Here is an 11,100-nt window from a genome sequence, read left to right as displayed (position 1 = left end):
CAAATGTTTTTAGTTATACACTGCATAAAATGGGTAGCTGTCAAATTTTCATGAGCGTTTAAAATTACGCGAGTGCACAGAAATGCACGAAGATAAAATGACACGAAGAGTCACTTTTGCACGGGTTAAATTTTATTATACTATTTTTTAAATTTTTAAATGAAATTTAATTTATTTTTATTAAATTTTTTTCTACTATCACTCTTACCCATAACCCTTACCATCGGTCGGTAGCTTTTTTTTTTAAACTTTTTATAAATTTTTTCTTTTATTTTTAATTTATTTTTTTGTCTATTTTTTTTTTATCTATTCTATTTATTTATTTATTTTTTACTATCACTGTTACCCCTGACCCATACCCTCGGTCGGTAACTTTATTTTTTTTAGTAATTTTTATTAGTTTTTTATTTATTTTTATTTTTGCTATCAGTTTTATTTTTTCTTTAAATTTTTTACTCTCGTGCAAAAATATGTAACTCGTGTAAATTTAGCTTCGTGTAATTTTGTGCACTCGTGCAATTTAGTCCCCTCGCGCAATTTTGTAACCTCGTGCAATTTTGTCTTCGTGCAATTTAGACCCGTTCCCGCATAAAATATGTCAATAGCTTAAGTTACAGTTTTAAACTTTTTTTTTGTAATTTTTAGGATTTTGGATATATAAAACAATATTTAAAAAAAATAATAACATTTTTTTTGTTAAACATAGTTGAAATTCATATTTAGTATATCTCTAAATATAAATTCATTTAAATTAATTTTAATTTTTCGTCATTATATGTCTAAAATTTTACTGCATGAAAATTTCTGTTCATGCAGTTAACATTTTACTTGCTTGCTTATGAAGGTTTAGAAAGTAGTTTTGACAAAAAATAAAAATTTAAAACTTAAAATGAAAAATTTGTTGATTTACTTAAGTTTAAATTTATGTATACAGTTAGTTTAAACACGAATTAAAATTAGCAATAAAATCCATGTTTTTTACGTATAATTTTTTTTAAATAAACTAGAATTAATAACTATATGTATTATAATAATGTGTAAAAGCTAACCAGGTTTCAGTTTCTTCAATGAATCGTATGGCAGACATTTTTGTTATATATTTGCAATTACTTAACTAAATAGTTAAATCTGAAAATAAAAATGTTTGGTTAGTTTATTATATTAACTGAACCGTTTTCTGCTGAAACATTTTTTAAAGTTATTACGTTTACAACAAAAAAAGTTAAAGTTGTATACCAACAAATGATTACGTAAAATGCCAAAAAAAAAAATAATGAAAAAATATTGTTAAAGTGTAATGAAATTAACTAAGTAAATAAATCTTTAAAAAAATATGATAAAAAAACATTACACATTTGCTAAAAGTTAATAACTAAACAGCGTTTTTTTGTAAATTCTATCAAATAAACTGTTGACTAGCTGTTGCAACTTTAAAAAGTGTAAATTTTCTTACAACTGTATCAATGAATCTGAAAGTAGAATAGTTAAGCTGCTTCGTTTAAAACAAATAAGTTGTAACAGAGAAGCTCGTTCAAACACGCTTCTTCGCAAATGACAGTCGCTCGTAATTAAGCAAACAAAACTTGCTGAGTTTCAGAGTACTGATTTAATCATTAACTTTTCGTGCCAAGTGAAAGTTTTTATGATATTTTCATAATTTTTTACGCCATAGTGTATTCTAGTAAACACGATGTAAAAAAATCTGATTATGTTTTCAATGATTTAATTTTCTTTTTTGTCTATAAAAGATGTTTTAATAAATACTCCTTTTACAAAATTTTATGCTTTTGTTTTTCAATTTTTAAATTTTTCTTTAAAATTATTAAATTTAAGCAACTGCTTAGCATTAGTCTTAAAAAACAAACTAAATTTGGTTGAATAAACTTCAGGATAAAAAGTTTAGGGTCGCAAAATCTATGATTTCGGAAGCAGAACGTCTACCTTTGTTGGTTTTCGCTTTAAAATTTCATCAAGCGATCGAAAATTTTTCATGGCAGCTTATTTTGCTTCTGTTCAGACTGTTATACTGCGCCGGCAAGTGTTGAAAGTTTGATTTGTTTAAAGTCACGTGGTTAAATGGGGATTTACCAAAGTAGAAAACGTTGGTCAAAGCGTGGAATATGATTTTCAAATGTTAATGAAAAACAAGAAGTGGTACTTAGACTTGTAATAAGTTTTATAACTATTTATTTACAAACAGTACAGTATATTGTTTATTAAGCAAATAAAAGAAAGACGCTCAAAATACTTGGTTTTAGAACCTGGTGAACAAAAATTCTTTCGTTTAGCGAGTCGTACACTACTTGGATACAGTTTAACGTCTTTTCAATAGACAGTTTACTGCGCGGCATAGTAAAATAAAGAAGTTTGTATTTTCTTAAGCTGTTTAAATTTTTAATGTTTTTTTTTCATTAGCTAAGTAAAAAAACAGCTTTAAATAATCAAACTCGATAATTCAGTCAATTTTTTTATAACTTTTAGACGTTTTTGCGCAGAGCTAAGCTAAAACAATAAATGTGAAACAATTGAAAATTAACTTAAGTTGAGTAGTTTTCATTCAATGATAAGATGAACATTTTTCATAGATTATTTTTTCTAACTCTGCTCTGCTGAGGTAAAAATTTGCTGCAAAAGTTTTCGTTCGCTAAAAACAGCATTTAAAAGCCAGTTTTATTTTTTCACCGCAGAGCAAACTTGCCGTAAACTGAGTTTTCGTTAGTTTAGAATTGTAAGTTCAGTAGTTTCCTACGGCTTATATACTTAAAGGTCAGTCTGAGCTGAAAAGCTGAAAAAAAGCTGAGTCAGCAAAAAAAAAAACGAGCATTTTTTCTTATTCTTAATTTTAGTTATTTAAACGTGATTTATTTTTAATACTTCTGGGTAAGGTTAGTTATGGATAGAATATTAATAAAAAAGATCAAAAAATGACCTTTAAAAAATGTGCTGACTCAGCTTTTTAGCTGAGTCTGCTTTAAGCACACTTTCCGTTTATACACTAAGTCTTTATGTGACTTATAATGATAAATTGTATAAAGTTTACAACTGTCTATTTGAGAAGTTATATGTATTTTAAACGGACATGCTTAAACAATAAACTTCATTTGACCACTAAATTTAGGCAAAAAGGACAGTTATGGTTCGCAGCAAAGTGATTCGAAGACCGAAGAAATAGGTATAAAGATTTTAGTTTATTTACTTTACACATGAATAAGATAAAATAAAAGTTTGTGACCATAGGTGCCAAATGTAGCTTAAACGCGGAAAATTTGTCTTAAAATAAGCTCTTTTTCACAATAGCTGTTAGCTTAGCATAAACCTCTTTTAATTCGAATTTTGATTATTGAAGCATAAGGGCCTAAAGGGAGTCACGTAAAGGGGAATCCCGTTATACAAAACATTTTGAAAAATAATTTATCAAAGTTCTCAAACTGTAGTAACAATGCATGCTTATAACTTACAAGTTGTAAGGCTTAAAATATAAAATTTAAATTGTGACAGTTTGAAACTTTATAAGAGGAACACTGCTCTTTAAATAAATTAAATTTGGAAATATTAAAAAAATACTCATGCTCAAAACTTTTATAAAAAAAAATCATCAGTATTAAAAAGCCATTTTTTAATATATTTTTCAATTTCTTTTAGTTATATATATGTTTCATTTATTAAGGTAAAAAATCAAATAATGTATATGAAAAGTTGTGATTTCTTTTATTTAACAATGTTTATATTGTTTAACGAAAATAAGGCGAGATAAGACGTCCAGAAAAATATTAAGCTTAGTAAGTTGTTTATGAAACCTTGCCAAATCCTTAATTATACTGAAAATACAAACTTTTAAACTTACAAAGTGTTGAATTTAATGTTAAGAAGCAAAATAGAGGGTGGGGTAAGTCTGATTATTATCTATCATAAAAAACTTAAATACCTTAGAAATAAAACAATAAGCTGTGATTAAAGTCTTAAAATACTTAAAGATTTTAATCAAACAGATTTCTTTTTAGTTTAGTTTTTTTATTCTATTTTATATATTTGTATGTTTTAATGAATTTTAAAATGACTTGAATAAATTCTTAATTTTTTGATTTCATTCAAGTAATATAATTTATAACCAAGAGATAACTGCATTCCAATTACTATTAATTCAAACATAAGTTTATCATTTTTTTCAAAAATAAAGTTTAAACTTGTTTTTTAAATTTTAGAAATGTCTTCTTTGACTTAATTTTTGTCCATTTTTGCTGGTCACTTTTTTGTCACATCGGCGTTTTTTCGAAAGACATTTAAAAGTGAATGGCTAGACTTGGTAAACAGCGCTGTGCTTAGTGTTAAAAATTTCCGGTCGGTAAATATATTAATTATGGATGAACAAAGAAGATAACTCAAGCGTACAATTATTTTTCTCTTTAGTTTCTTTTGTTTGCTAACAGCAGAGTTGCCAGAATTATTCAGCTATCGATATCCCTCCTATTAGTTTTGTAGGAAAATTGACGAATACAATTTTTAACCATTGAATGTCGCTCAAGAGCTAAGCTTGACTCTATTTTGACTATCAATAGATGATTTAGCTTGCAGTTAAAAAGTTGTAGTGCTGTCTCACATACTTTTAGTTTATGAAAGTAAACTTATTCATAAAAATACTAAAATACATTTTCAATCGAGCAGAACAAACTCGGATATTGTTTTATAGGTAATTAAAAAATTAATTGTAAAAATAAAATAGTTATTAAGGTACTTATGATTTCCAAATTCAAAAGTTTATCCACTGGGTTCGCATTACTTAACTAGCACTTTCGGTCAATTTTGCAAATTTTTAGTTTGCACTGACGGTTAAGTTTGCGTACTTAACCAAAAAAATTTTGCTGAAATGTAACGCTTTATAATTTAAAAATAACAAAACTTAGCTGAAAATAAATTTTAAAACATAACTATTTTAAATTTGATTGATCTGAATATGTAAAAAATTAAAGTAGGAAAGTAATGCAAACACTATGTAAAATTTTTAATTTATTAAACGTTCTATTCAACAAAAATCATTTGTTAGTTCACAATTATAGTTGTGTTTGTAAATTCAGTCTTAAAATAAAAGTATTAAACGCTTTTAATAAAAAATAGTAAACTATACGATTAAAAATGAATTTTTACTGAAAACTGACCGCGTTAAATATATGTAAATTTATTTAATAATTAGACTTTTACTAATTAAAAAACAGTTTACAGTAACTTTAACATGTATTTTGTAGTAAAAGTTTGTTTAAATATTAAAGTCAATAGTGAATAAAATCAAACTTTTTGCTATTATTAATAGATTAACTTATTTATTAAACATAGCTGTTAAAAATTGAACTAACATTTATATTTTTTACAAATTCATATTGACACTTAGCGTTAGTGTACTTGATGAAAATGTTATTTTACATTTTTATAATACAATATATAAACTAAAAGAATGTAATTTAATTTTATTAGGATATATTCCTGAAATAAGTAATTTTTTGTATAAACTTAAAGTAACAAATGATAATAGTTTAAATAATTACGGAGTAAACTATTTGGATGCATTTTGGGTACAGGGTACAAATAATGTTTAAATATGAAGCAAATCCACTTGTACAGAGTTTATATTTTAAAACCAATTTATGCATTTTTTTTATGTACTGAAACTATTTAAAGTTTCTTCATTAAAAAATTCTTTAACAATTTTAACGTAAACTAATTAAAACTAAAGCTTTATCACAGTAAACATATTAAAAAATATAAATAACAAAAAACAAATTAAAGTCCATACATTTATTGTCAAAATAAGAAGCAGTTTACTATTTGCATTCTAGCAAAACCTACAAAAAAAACACTTTATAAACAGTAAATCTACTTAGAAATTTAAGGTACTTAAAAGAACTATCTTTTAAGTTTCAAGCTAGTCTTAAAATCATATTTTTTATCATATATTGAAAAAAAAGATTAAAGCTATTATAATTAAAAACTTCCATTGGTACTTCTTATAACTACTTGTTATAAAAAAAAACTAAAACTCTTTAGTTATTTGTCTAGCAGGTGTTCTTGTAATTAATTTAGTTTTAAATTTGAAAAATTATTATTAAAAAAGATCAAACAATATCAGTTAACTACCAAAATTGCTTACAAAAACTTGTTTCTTAAAAAAAAATTCAAGTTTAATCTTTAGATCTGTAAATGTGTACAAAACACAAAAACTTATCAATATTTATATGTTAATTTCAAAACTTAAAAACTGTTTAAAATCTAGAAAAAAAAGAAAAATGTTATTATCAGCAAAATTTATTTAACATGTACCTAGAATTTTCTTTATATTTAAATCTGGTCTTATAATAATTTTTGAAGATAATGATAATTGAAAACATGTGGATTAAATCTATTAGAAGAGTTTTCTTCAACTGGTATTTCTTAATAATAACTTGTAAAAAGTAAAATTAAATAGTATTGAAGTATTCTATATAACTAATCTTTTGTAGTTTTTCAGGTAAAAGTTTGAATATTGTAAAAAAAATGGATCAAAAACGATCAGTAAGTCTATTGTTAAATTTATAAAAAACATTAAAAATGATTTTAGACTTTTTCTATCCTATTTTTCATAGAAGGTAATTTCCAATCGAAAAGGTTAAAGCAGTTGTAGTTTAGATGTAGTTTTGAAAACTTTAACTTTCTAAAATATTTCAAAATTAAAAACCAGTTAATACCTTTAACGATTAGTATCAACAAAAGTGATAAAATACAGTTGAAAGTGCAAGCTCAAAAAACTGAATATCAAAGATTAAAACATAATCTTCAACTAAAGTTACCAAGTTACAAAGTAATAATTAAACTTAATTACAAGCACTGTATAACTACTGAATTATATTATTCACATATTATCAATTGTCTAAAGAAAAATAGAGTTTTAATATAAACTAATTTGAATAAAAATATTTTAAACTATCACATAAGCTTGGTTTATACAATTGCTTTGTTTAAACATACATAAAAAACAAGTAAGTCAGAAAATTAACAAGAAAAATGAATTTTTACAAGCAAACAATGAATATTACAACTTAAAACGTAAAGGCGATCAAATTAGTTGACAAAAAAAAACAGGTTTTTAAATTGAACACTTCGTAGAAAAATAATTAATTTTTTTCAATTTTTTAATTAATTAAATAATTGTTCTTTATTCCAATAGAATGCTTTATTGTGTTAACGCATTTTATAAAAACTTAATACTGTTCTGAGATTTTTAATTAAGTTAGTATACTGTATAAGAAGTAAATTATAATTTATGTTTATAGATTTCAAAAAAAACGAACTAATCTAAATTTTATTTGTAAGTTGTTATGACTACTAATGGCTTTAAACCAAATTTTACAGATATTAATGGCAGTATTAAATACGATCAAGGGTTTGCAGAGAATGTCAAGTTTCTTTGTTTTCTCATTTTGCCTTACTTCAGCATGGCATATCTTTCTTATCACTACTTTTAGGGCATTAATTTTTATTATGTTTAACAGAAAGTTTCTTTTTCTATAATACAAAGTAAAATTTATAATGTAGTAAGTGTTCTATCGATGAAATTTTACTATAACTAAACCTGGCTCCTTTAAAATAAAACCACATAAAACTGCATAAATCAACCCTAGGGTTCCGCGACGCCTCTCAGGGGTTCCGCGACGCCTCTCAGGGGTTCCGCGAAGCCTTTCTAAATTTAAAAATTTGTGTAAAAATTATTTACATTTTATGTAAAACTAAAATAAGGGGTTCCGCAGAAAAGTTGAACTTTGGACAAGGGTTCCGCCACTAGAAAAAGGTTCAGAAGCACTGCCTTAAAGGAATAGGTCAACTTTTTTTTCTTTGTAATGTTACCTTTTTTATCTTAAGTTTTAATCTTTATGAAAACTTTGATCTTGGTGACAATACAGAATACTGGTGTTTAAACATTGTTTTAGATCAAAAACAAAGTTACAAAACAATCAGCAGTCTGAGTTATCTAGTGATCTATTATCTGAAGCTTACCTAAAACTCGAAAAAGTAAGATAAAGTTGTAAAAGAAAACTACTTACCTCCCCCTTCCCTATGGCCTTTATGAATTTTTAAAATAAAGATTAATTGAAATAGAAAAAAATTCTGTCCATACAACTGTACTTTTAATATTTTACAAAAATGACAGTATTTATAAGTTATATTCAATAAAATCAAAGCAATTGACCAGAGTTTTTTAACGAAATTAAGTATCAAAATTTACTCATTCCAATATTCTACTTATTTAAACTTTATTATGTAATTTAATATTATTAACTTCAGGATGGTCAAGAGGTAAAAGATTTTTTTTCATGTTATCTTGTCCTTTAATAATACAAAATTTAAATTCAGTAATTAAATATGTTTACTCGTATAAACTAAAAAAACTGTAAATGTCTCTATAGCATTGTAATTATATATTTAGCTAACAACAGTTTGTCGACAAAAATGGGATTTTTGTTTATAGTTATGGATAAATAATAAATATACACGAAAAAGGGTAAACTTTTAAGGGACTTATTTAACAAGCTACATTAAATTTAAAAAATAAAAAATAAAGATATTTTGATTAAACCTATTAAAGTAATATAAAATAAAAAACTAATCAGATCTTTGATATTTAAGTTATAGTTTGGCAAATCAAGTAGTGTAGTCAAAGGTGCTGCCGAAAATTAAATCTTGTTTACGACAAATCTTTAATTTAAAGTCAAAATTGATTTCTTTTATAAAAGTTAAGAGATAAAACGAGTAAATTTAGTTTAAATATTTTTTCTGTCTTGAACTTTTTTGACAAAAGATTAAAAATGCTTTAATGACCACTTTTTCAAAGGGGCTCTCTGTTAAAAACAAACCCCTATATATTCTGAATTTTACTTTGTTTAAAAGACAAAGAAACGTTATATTAAACATAGTAAAATTTACTGCTCTCACAGTAATAATAAGAAAGACATACTATGCTGAAGTGAGTATAAATAAGAAATTTAACTTTTTCTGCTAATAAAAGATCAAGTATTAAAAATGTAACTGAACTAAGCTGAATATAATTGATTTATTGAGTTAATGATTTTAGTGATTAAACAAACTTTGATTAAACGAAATGATTAAGAGAAATAAAATTTGATGTTTTCTTAAACTCTTTCCTTATAACAGCACTACAATGTATTTTGAATTTTTTAAGGCATGTTTCATTCTTTTTAAGTAACTTTTACTGCTTTTCAATTAGGTAACATTCACAACTTATAACAAAATAATATTAATTTTACTTGTAAAAGAAGTTACTTAGTTAAGTTATATTAAAAAAAAACCAAAAAAAAGTTTTAATTTAGCAGAAAATCCATATTATATAAAATCCAAATCATTGTATATTATATTATTACAGTTTTAACAAAGAACAATAATTATAAAAACAAGTAAAAAATAAGTAATTTTAAAATTTAAATCATACTACAAATAACTAGAAAACTTTAAAGAATTTTTGAAATGTTAATAATATTTCTAATTAAAACTGGCCATAAGACCCAAGTATCTTTTTATTCAGCAAAGATAGTCTAAAAATACAAATGCACAAAATCTAACAACACTAATAAGTTATTATGAAGAAATTAAATATAATAATTGTAACTAACTAAAAGAGCTGAGTAGCTCCTAAGACAATTAAAGTCCTACTTGTTTTACAATTTTGACAGGAGCTATCAAATGGGAACAATCTTTCAGCATCTGAACTAACTTTTTGCGGTTGGCTTCACTAAAACTCAGCGCTTCAGCTGATATGAGTTACTATTTAGTAAATAAAGTTTTTAAAATAGATTACGTTGATCTAGTACAAAAATATTTAATTATTTTACAAAAAATAACATCATCAAAAGTAGAAGGCTATAAAATTTATTCAAGTATAAAATATTAAAGCTATTTCAATTATTACTGATATTTCAATTAAAAAGTAAAAGTTAAGGCTATACAAAAAACTAATTATACAAGTTTTTTATTTTACAAATACCCAAGTTAAAGATGCAATAATTTATAAACAATAAATACATATCACATGGAAAATTAAATGTAACTTATATTATTAGTTTATTTTTAACTAATAAGCAAAAAAAAAAATATTTAGAAAAAAAGCAATCAACTCACATATACAAACTATTTTTTCAATTTTCAAATTAAAATTGACCAGCATACTTTTCAATGTCCTGTTCCTCTTCCAATAAATTTCAACTCTAAAAATGAGGATTTACTCGCATATCTTATTGCAGCTCCTGAGAAGAGTTATTTCAACTTATTTGTAACAAAACATTCTAACTCAAACAAAAACTATACCATTTCAAATTTTTAATAAACTTGGCATATAAAAAGTAGTTATACTTTTGTAATGCTTACCAAAATAGCTGATGTAACCAGTCTTATACGTTGCCTCATCAACAAATAAGAATTTTATAAGAATTTTAGTATCCACTGCTGTAAAGCTTTACTTTGTACTAAATGCTAAAATTATTTAAATTATGTTTTACTATTCGAGTTATGGTTTTTGCATGTATTTATATCAAAATTGTTATAAGCAATATGTTTGTTAAATAGTTTTTGAAAATAAGCAACTTCAAAACTTATTAATGTACACTACTTAAACATAACTTTTAAATAAATTTTGCTAATTATATTGAATGGGATTTATTGCATAAATGTATACAACAAAAATAAAGCAAGAAAAAAATAGAAGTACTATTAATTGAGTTATATCAAAATTGGTTATGTTAACTTATTTATCTAAACAAAAATAACAATTTTTTTGACTATCTGTTTACATAGAAACAAAAAATAGTAATTACAAACACTTCATATTGTATTCAATAATATACTTATCTTTAAGTTTAAAACAGATACCTTGATAAAATAAAATATTATGGTAATTTAATTATACATGAAAACGTAGAATTGTTATAGTTCAAAAAATATTTTATCAAAAAAATTTTCCTCTACTTGATACTTTCAGTTTCAATTATATTTTATTCAAACAGTAACGTAGTAATAATATATATAAACGTAATAAAAATTACAACATATTTTATAAACTGCACCGCT

The sequence above is a fragment of the Thalia democratica genome, chromosome 8, assembly GCF_965202585.1.
Source record: "Thalia democratica chromosome 8, ktThaDemo2.hap1.1, whole genome shotgun sequence".
NCBI lineage: Eukaryota > Metazoa > Chordata > Thaliacea > Salpida > Salpidae > Thalia > Thalia democratica.
Note: the sequence above shows the minus strand (reverse complement) of the source record.